The following is a 10,704-nucleotide window of genomic DNA, read 5'->3' as shown; positions in this document are numbered from 1 at the left end:
AATGTGACTTCACTATCTGTAATAATGAGTCTGGCTCCGTTTCAAACTTTGATGCTTCCCAGCCTTGAGCCTTCTACCCATCCCGCCCCACTCTCTCTCATTTGCTCTTGAAGAGAAAGAAGCCCAGAGCACTTGGCTCTGGTGGGAAGGTGGAACCTGGCAGCCCCAGCCTGGGCTCAGGGACTCTTCTCAGTCTAACCCCAGGGGGTGAGATGTGTTCATTACATTCTCAGGTGTCCATTTTACACTAGAAGGAAATTTAATTTAGATCACTTTTGCCGCTGCCTTTAGAGAACTTTGAAATGTCAACGACTTTAATATCCCTAAGGCAACTGATTCCCATTTTCACTGTCGAATAAAAAACATCAAGTCATTATATAAACTAGGGATGCACCTGGAAATTCTTTTCCCTCCCAGGTTTATTGAGGTATAACTGACAAATAAAACTGTCTATATTTGAAGTTTACAATGTGATGATTTGATATACATATACTATATTATATACTTGAAATTTTCTAAGACAGTGGATTAAGCATTCTCATTGCATACACCAAAAAAGTTATGCTAAGTGATGGTACTGTTAATTAAACTCTTGTATTCCTAAAAATCTGGACTGCAAAATTCTTAATGCATTTATTTATTTACATCGTCAGCTCTAGGATATAATGCACATACTATATATATTCAGTGTACTCCATTAAAGTATACAACTCAGTGGTTTTCAGTATATTCCTGGGTGTGCAGTCATCCCCACAGTCAATTTTTGAACATTTTCGTCACCTCCAAAACAAACTCCTCTACACTTCTGCTTTCACTCCCAGCATTCCCGTATTCCTCCTGTAATCCCCAGCTTTAGGAATCTCTAATCTCCTTTCCATCTCTATAGATTACTTTATTTGGGCTCTCAAATAAACAGAATTATATAATATGTGGTCTTTCTGATTGACTTCATTCACTCATTCAGCATAATTTTTTCAAGGATATCCATGTTGTAGCATGTACCAATATCCATTCCTTGTTAGAGCTTGGCTTTGAAGGATCCAGAGAAGGCGTGCAGTCTAAGAATTCCCCCCAAAAGAGGAGGGAACGAGAAGTGAGAGGTGGGCACATCCACAGAAAAAATCTGGGAAAGCCTCAGAATTTCTATCTGGACTGACTGGTAAAGGTGTTTCTCTCTCAATGCCAGTCAGTAAAGACTGGAAGAGGTGACTGCTTCAAATGTCCAGATATGAAAAAGAGAAATGACATCAGTGTGGGTACATAATACTTTTCCAGGAAGTGACCCTATAGAAATGGAATCTAAATATTACCTGACAAAAAATTACAAATAATTGTCCTAAGGAAGCTCAGGAGTGTCATAGAACACAGAGAGTTAACTCAACGAAATCAGAAAACAATACATGAACAAAACAAGAAGTTTAACAGATAGACAGCAATCATAAAGAACCAAACAGGAATTCTGGAGCTGCAGGATACAATGAATGAAATGAAAAATGCAATCATGAACTTCAAGAGCTTGACCTGACAAATCGAAGAATCTGTGAACTCAAAGACAGATTGTTTGCAATTTTCCAGTTACCTTATGGGATTTATGGGACACTATCAAAAGATATAATATACACATTATGAAATCTCAGAAGGAAAAAGTAGAGAGAAAGGGATAAAGAGCTAATTTTAAGAAATACTGGCTAGAAAGTTCCCAAATCTTGGGAGAGATAGGGACATCCACATACAGGAAGCTCAAAGATCCCTAAACAGTTTGAACCCAAAGAAGACTTCACTAAGATGCATTATAACCAAATTATCAAAAATCAATGACAAAGAGAGAATTCTGAAAGTAGCTAGAGGAAAATGACACATCACATACAAGGGGACCCCCATTTCTCGGCAGTAACCTACAGGACATGAGAGAGCAGCATGATATGTGACCTGAAGAAAGAAAGAAACTGCCAATCAAGAATGTTTAACCAACAAATCTATCCTTCAGAAATGAAGAGAAAAACTTCTGTGAGCAAACAAATGTCGGAGGAGTCCATCACCACTACGCCTGCCCTACAAGAGATGCTACAGTTCCTCAAGCTGAAATGAAAGGACCCTAATTAGTAACCTGAAAACGTATAAAAATATAAAACTGGTCAAAGAAACTAAGAGTTGTTTTTTTAAAAAGATAAGAGTTGTTTTTTTAAAAAAATAAACCAAATTAACATACATTTATCTAGATTAAGAAAGGAAAGATTCAAAATTACTAAAAACAAATAAAAAAGGAGTAATTATAACATACTACAGAAATACAAAAGATCATAAGAGACTACTATAAACAATTACATGCTAACTCAATAACCTAGAAGAATTGAATAAATTCTTATAAATATACACCTTACCAAGACTGAATCATGAAAATAGACTATCTGAACAGCCCCATAGTAAGTAAGGAGATTGAATCAGTTATCAAAAATCACACAATAGTGAAAAGCCCAGGACCAGAGGGCTTCACTGGTGAATTCTATGAAACATTTAAAGAATTAATAACAATCCTTCTCAAATTCTTGCAAATAATTGGAGAGGAGGAACCGCTTCCAAACTCATTTTACAAGGCTAGCATTACCCTAACAAGGCCGGACAAGGACACTACAAGAAAAAATTACAGGTAAATATCCCTGATGATCCCGCAACAAAATACTAGAGAACTGACTTAACGGCACATTAAAATGCTTATACGACAAGATTTTTCCCTGAGATGCAAGATGGTTCAACATATGCAAATTAATACATGTGTTACACTAAATTAACAAAATGAAGGACAAAGATCTTATATCTATCTCAACAGATACAGAAAGAGTATCTGACAAAATTCAACATGTTTTCATGATATAACTCTCAACAAATTTGGCATAAAGGACTGTATGGCATAGTAAAAGGCATATACGACAAGCCCACAGCTAACATCATACTGAATGGTGATAAGTGACCCCTTCCAGAACACAGCACCTGTCAAGGGGACTGAGGAGGGGGCAGGGCACATGCTCTCACAGGTTGGCTGTGCCACTGGCTCAGGTTTGCCCCCATCATGTCTCAGGGAGGTCTTGATAGCGGTGATGAGCTCGTGGATGCTGTTTCCGGAACCTAGGATAAAATGGGCAGGAGTAGAGGGTGAAATGCTCGGAGCCCAGGAGAGCCTCTGTTTTCAGCAGAGGCCAATATGGGTGGTAATTACAGTTCCCATGACATAGAATGTGGGGCTGAAGAGGGCAATTTCTTGCATCAGAAGCCTATAGACAACTTAAGGCCTTCACGGGTAACTCCAGGAGGCAGGAGAGGAGGTCATTAAACCCTCTGTCGTGAAGGAGGCTGGGGGACACTAACAAGAGTGCCTGTTGCATGGCAATGTGAACACAGCTAGAGCCTTCTATGGTAGAGATGCTGATTCAAGGTGAGCCAGTTTGCAAGAGTACAAATGGGCTCAAGTCAAATTTGTCAGCAAGAAATAGGATGCCTCCAGAACACCAAAATCACCTAGGTATGTATGTGCCGAGAGAGACAATCACTATTTCTTCACAGTGTCAGGGAGGGAGCAGCCTTTCTTTACCAAATAATTTTCAGGAATTGAACCAAGGTGTCAGGGCCTCACATTATGTGTGAGTCAATGGCCCATGTGCTTTTGGAGCTCCTTTTGTTCAATATTTGTATGTTCTGAATGAATGTCACACAAATGTCCTTAGAGGAGAATGTCATTAGTATCACGACATATTTGTGCTCCTGGAGAAAGGTGGCTGCAGTTCAGATCCTGCCTGCAGACTGTGTGTGGTGGCAGTGGTGCTGGGGTTCCCTAAGGGGAACCAGGTAAAGGTACATTATGTCCCTTCACAGATGAAGGCCAGCTGCAGCTGAGAGGCTGTTGAAATAGGCGCCAAGCAGAACAAACACAGTCAAATCTGTGATGGCAGGATATTTACCAGTTGCTGAGTGGATGAGGTCAGTAATTTCCATAATGCTGGGGACTGGGAACAGAGGCTTATTTGGTGTGACCACAGCCTGCAGGTTGTGCTCATCCACTGTAGGGTGTCATCCATTCTTTCCAGGCTAAAGATCAGGATAACTTGGACTGTTAGAGAAGCACTGGAGATAATCACTTCTTCCTACAATGTTTCTGATAATAGTTTTCAACTCTTCCAGGCCCTGTTTACTTCGCTCTGGGCCATGCTAAGTAATTTAACTAGGGGTTAGGTTCTCTGGGTCTCTTTTTGTGAAGCAAATTCGGAAGTGCAAAGAGTTAATATTAGTTTAGTTTATGAATCACTGGTTTGGATCTTCCCTGCTCACTATGTGATACTTTAGGACAGTAGGTGCTATGACTGTGAGGAATTTAGGTAAAATCATAATTCTCATAGTTAAGTCAAACCTACCTACCTACACTGGTATTTATAAATATTTTTGGCTCAAGAGCCTCCAATCAGTGCCATCAGGGTTAGTAGCCTCCCCACGACAATGGTTGCTTTATAGAATTTAAAGACCTAAGTGGAAGTCAACTAATCCCTTTGCTGTGCCACAGTGAGGCCATGGGTGTTTTCCTTTTGACCTCGAGGGTCAGGATCTGTGCTGCAGTAGTGGTAGGGGCAGCAGCGGCAGCAGAGGTGCGTAAGGAACCTGGGGAGTCCTCCGGCGTTAGGGTGTGGACTCAGCCCGCCACCTGCTGGCTGCCTTTCCCCATCTTCTTTCTCACTTTCTCTTAAACTACTGCTCTTTCAGGGGTGACCTGCAGATGGGCCCACCTCTTGCACAGGGTGTAGTTTCCCTTCTTCATTCCCATCCCCGGGCGACGTCAGAGTCAACCCAGCCTCTGTCACAACTTAACACTCTGACACACCCACAAATCCCATCAAAGACATCCACCCAGGAACACCTGCAGGAGGGCCCCGCCCCACACGCCTGCGCCCAAAGGCCTAGGAATTCTCGAAACTGCGCGCTCTGGCCGGCTGCACACAGAACTGGGGTTCAGTGGGGTCAGCGCTGCCACACAGGTGAGCACAGCTCACAACCCCAGCTCCCCAGCATTCGGCAGCCCACACAGTGCGGCCACCACCAGGCAAGCAGGTCAGAGAGAGACAAGATGGACCCACAGAGTGGTCACGTGGGGACATACTAAAGGAGTCAATTGTTATGGACACTTGGGCAGAGGCGTGGTTCCCAGGCTGAAACAGATTCTAGTGTGACCCCTACTCCTACCCAACACACACACACACACCTAGTATAAGAAAAGGTTATGACTCACATAACTGAGATATCTGGGGTCATAGGGCTGGCCTCTCAAGCAGCTCTGAAATGGCTTGAGAGTAAACAGAAAAAAAGAATAGCCTGCGATTTTATTGTGGCTGGGGTGTTACAGAAAAAAATATTCAATGACATTTTTGAAAGCTGGAAAGGCAGATTTTATTCAGAACCACTGCGATAGATACAGAGACCACTGTGACGGGACTTCAAGGAGGGGAGAAATGGGATCGGGCCCCACTCCTAGCACAGCAAGGGCAAGCGGGGATCACAGCCAGAGAGCAGGGTGGGCGTCAGTAGATGGAAAATCACTGAGAGAAAATCAGGGTTAGGGGTTCCTGCTAAACCGACCGACAGGATTCCGACTGCAGACAGACCTGACGGTGCAGAAGAGGAAACTGACCAGATATGGAGGGGATCAGATAGGAGGGGGCTCTGGTTCATGTGACTCCAGGGTTCTTGCTGAAACTGGATTTCACAAGGACGCGGGACGAGGATAGGCCCGGGAGAAGGTTCGGAGCCGGAGTAAAGTTGTTCATGCAAAGAATCCTTGTCGGGGGCGGGTCAGAGCCAGATTTCTGCTCACAGACAGGGGAGTGTGTGTGGTTGGAACCTGAAGCCAGTGCAGAGGAGGGCGCCCTGACTTTCTCCTAAACCTGTCCGGGATGCACCCAGGGAAGGGGGAGGGGGCTTAAGCTGCAGCACACAACAAAATCATGGAGTCTGACAGCTTATTGCAAGGACAAATATGGGTAAAAAATACCAGGCATTCCAAAGGCTGGTTGTTATTTTAAAAAACACTAAGAAGAGGCTCAACAAATGATAAAAATTGTATTTGGGGATGGCTGGACTAACAAAACTCAGGGGCCAGGATATGTGGGCAGTGAGTCTTCTTACTTGTCTATCTCAGACTTGTCTATCTTCCAGATTTATTTAAAATAGACAGAAGTTTATATATACCATATTTTACTATCCTCTAATCTTTCATTTTAACTCTGTACGTATGAAACCATTCTAAGATGTAATCCCTTTAAACACTAACAATTACAAAAATATAAACGATTCAGAATGAAAAATTTCAAATCTCTTGCTAACTAAAAGGACAAGTTGCATCCCACTTTGTCCTTCCCCTGTATGTCACGTGATGGGTATTTTCAAAACAAGTAGCTTATTAGGATGCAACAGGCAAGACCTCAAGACTTCTGTAATACCACACTGCTGCTCCTTAGAGTCAAAGAATGACTAAACTGCCTTCTAGGAGTCCTGAGTATACAGGCCTCAGGCTTGGTGGGTCCACAACACAGCTCGGGGCAGCACAGCTGTCAAGAGGGCTCCCCAGCAAGCAGCAGCTCAGCGCAGGGGTCTCCACATCCTCATCAGTCTGACAGATAAAAAGCACCAAGGGGAAAGGGAGGGGCAGGGGTCAAGTTGTCACCAGTCAAACATCAAATAGTGGACCCTGATCATCACTACAACAGAAAACATGGGTAAGAAAAATATGCATTTGCATGGCTTGCTTTCATACAAAGAAGCACTAACAGGATGATCAAGAAGTGACCAAATATAAGACTTACATAGTTTTAACACTGAAGATGAAACTTTACCTCAAAGCACTTCATTATTTCCAGGCCCTATCCCAGACTTCCTGGTGCCAGGGGGTATCACGACCCAACCTCATCTTCCTATGCGTTCCTTCCATTTGAGGTAAAACTGTTAATCATTGAACCCTATGTACCCTAACTGAAACTTCTAAGGCACCAGGTGTACTTTCACTTACTCCTCTGCCTATACAAGAGCCCCCACTTTTCCAAAGTTGGAGCACTGTTTCAAGGCTTCTTGAAGCTCTGCTCTTGGACTACGGACCTCAAATAGGCCCCCCAAAAGATCTTCCTAACATTTTCAAAGATTCAGGTTCTTTTAGTTGACAGAAGGAAAATCCATATTCAGAAAGTTGAACATAACCACAAATTCGGGGTCTAGTCACCTCTGGTTGAGACAGAACCCCTGAGTGGGTCAGTCCCTGGGGAAGGAGGGTGGGACATCTCAGCAGCCCCAGGAGTGAACTCTCCCCTCTCCTTCCTCAGGCTTCCATTCTCACAAGTGAGGAACCTCTCGGCCTTATTCAGGTTAAGTTTTGACCCAGATGAACTCCCCAATTCATAAACCCTTTGTCCACGAGACAAAACTCCTACTTTCACAGGCTTTCTCAATGTTCGCAAATTACACTGAGTGCATCTATACTGTGGATGCAAAACTCAAAACGTCTAAAACTGTCTAGGCTGAAGGAAACCACTTCAGAAAGGGAATCATTACCCCTACCCCCCTCACCCCCGCCCCCGTGTGCACGTGCACACCCAGCTTTCCAGGGCTGTAGCTTCTCTCATGGCTCCTCCATGTTGAGTGTGAGCAGATAAGTCATCTGCAGGAGGAGGCTCCCCAGGGAGAACCACTGGGCCCTCAAGAGCTTCCTCTTGCAGGTCAAGAGAGCTTTAGCTTGGGTCACTGACCACAGACCTCTGCTCCCCACTGGAGTTTCCCTGAACCACTACAGACATCGTAAATGACACAAACCCAGCGTTTGAACAATCCAGCAAAACCACTTAAAAGCAGCATATATGTGGAAAGGAAGAAAACTGTAAGGCACTTTTACTACTTCAACTAAAAAAACCACAAATACCTATTCCTTTCAGGAAAAAAAAAAAAGGCCAATTACTAGTACGGATCCGGGGCTGCAGGCGCAGAGCTGTGCTCCAGACGCAGTGATGGGACAGCACAGCAGGGGTCCCAGCTGCCAGGCCAGTCCCAACGCTGCGCGCCGGGGGAACTAGGTCGGAGCAGCGCCCCCTGCGGACTCAACACTGGACCACGGGGAAGCCGGTCTCGGTACAGCTTGTTCTGACTGGTTCCAACTAGCCCCTCGTCACAGTCTCCGTATCCAGCACCACACTCACCATTTCTAGGTTTCCTAGGTCTCCCTGAGTCCTGCCTTATGAGTCTTACTTCCAGTACAGATCACAGCGCGACAGACGCTCCTGCAGCCCCGTCAGGTACGTAAAGAGCAGGCAACAAGCGGAGCTCAGTGCCTCTGCAGCGAGTTGGTACACCCGCTTCCACACCTCACGCCAGCCGCCCTACCCTCCTTCCCCAGCGGCGCCGTCATTGGACAGTTTTCAAGGCCACGCCCCCAAGTGCCTGACTGACAGCAAGAGGGAAGATGTGTAGCCGCGATGAAAGAGCCTGGGCTGGTGGGCGGGAACTTGACCCAGCCTGGCACATTTAGCTTTAAACAGGAGTTTTTCGTGGCCTGAGGCTCCCTGTGCTGTTTTTCTCAACTTTGTCGGGGCCAGGGCTTTGGATGCACAGGGAATTCCTGATTTGGTTTCCAGATGTAGCAAGTAGGGACAAAAGGGTGCCCCAGGCCAGGACTGATTGGAACAGGAAGAGTGAAGATAGAGAAAATACAAATTGGAGTCACTTTGACCAAGCTGCTAAATTATTAACATTAAGAAGATTGAGGAATAAGAGAACCATTCTTTTTCTTGTATTAACTAGCCTGGGAACCTAAACTTTTGAACTTTACAGATCTATGTTAATACCCCTCAACATTCATTTATTGGCAGATAACCAACCCTCAGACTATCCTCTCAAGGATTCTGGACTTCATCAGACCTCCTGGTGCCCATCCTCCAGCCCACCTGGCATCTATCATCCAGACCGCCTGACAGCTGACTGATAACCATCTTGGCACAATCCTAGCACTGAGAATGCAGGACCGATTTTTCTCCAGGTTGTGATTTTAAGAACTCTTAACTTTTTATTTCTTCTTCAGAACGCTTCTGGGATTTTGCCTAGTTGTGTTTCCAGTTTGCAGACTAAGATCCCTGAATAAATCTTTATCATTTCTTTCTAGCCAAAGCCTCCTTACTCACATACACTTGGTCAGCAAAACAAGAGGGTCTTATGTCCCCTGGGAGTTAAGGCCCTGGCATAAGGCTGCAAAGCCCACTCATGGAACTGTGACACTTAGTGTGACCTCACCATCTGTAGTGGTAAGTTTGGCTCCATTTCAAACATTGATGTTTCCCAGCCTTGAGCCTTCCACCCAACCCTGCCCCATCCCCACTCATTTGGTTCTTAAGAGAAGGAAGCCCAGAGCACTTGGCTCTGGCGGGAAGTTGGAATCTGGCAGCCCCAGCCTGGGCTCAGGGACTCTTCTCAAGGGGTGAGATGTGTTCATTACATTCTCAGGTGTACATTTTACACTAATTTTTAATAATATAATAAAAAATTAAATGGTTATGTAAATGAGAAGCACCTGGAAACTTTTCAACCCCTAGCTTTACTGCCATATAATTGACTAATCAAACTGTTTATATTTAAAGATTACAGTGTGATGATTTGATATACATATATTGTATCATATACTTGGAATTTTCTAAGACGGTGGATTAACAAGCATTCTCACCGTACACACAAAGTAATTATGTAAAGCGAGGGATGTGTTAATTAACCTGGAAACTAATATGCCTGAGAGATTGGATTGCAAAACTCTTTTCCCTTGTAAAACTTTTAATGCACTTATTTTTTTATATGATCAGCTTTATTGAGGTATAATTAACGTACTAAACACTGCACCTCACTGAAGTTAAAATTCAATGGTTTTTAGTTTCTTCACACATATATGTAATCATCACCATATTAAATTTTTGAACATTTTTGCCACTTCAAAAAAAAAAAAAGGAAGAAAAAGAAAACCTGTCCCTTTACCTATAATTCCCAATCTTCCCATTTTCTTTCTCCAATTCTCAGCTCTAGGCAACCCCTAAGCTGTCTTTACAGATTTCTTTACTCGGAACTTTCATATAACAGGAATATGATTATCTATGGTCTTTGTGATTTACTTCATCAATGTAGCATAAGTTTTTCAAAGACATCCATGTTGTAACCCCTATCAATACTTCGTTTTCATGGATGAGTAATATTCCATTGTATGCATAAATCACATTTTGTTTATTCATCTATTCACAGACATCTGGCTTGTTTCCATCTTTTGGCTGCTATGAATAACATTACTATGAACTTCATGTACAAGTTATTGTTTGAACATGTATTTTCATTTTTCTTGGGCATATAAGAATGAGAATAATTGATGGATCATATGGTAATTCTGGGATTAATTTTTGAGGAACTCCTAGGCTGGTTTCCAGCATGGTTCCACCATTTCATATTTGCACCACTGTGCATGAGGGTTAAAGTTTCTCCATATGTCCTCGACAACATTTGTTTTTATCTCGCTTTTTGATTCTAGCTATCCTGGAGGTTGTGTAGTGGTATCTCATTGATTTTTTGATTTGCATTTCCTTGATGACAAATGATGTCCAGCATCTTTTCGTGTGCTCCTGGCCATTTGTTTATCTTCCTAGGAAAAATGTGTAGTCA

Source organism: Pteropus medius, unplaced genomic scaffold (genome assembly GCF_902729225.1).
Source record: "Pteropus medius unplaced genomic scaffold, Ma_sr-lr_union100, whole genome shotgun sequence".
Classification (NCBI taxonomy): domain Eukaryota; kingdom Metazoa; phylum Chordata; class Mammalia; order Chiroptera; family Pteropodidae; genus Pteropus; species Pteropus medius.
This window is presented reverse-complemented; position numbering follows the sequence as displayed.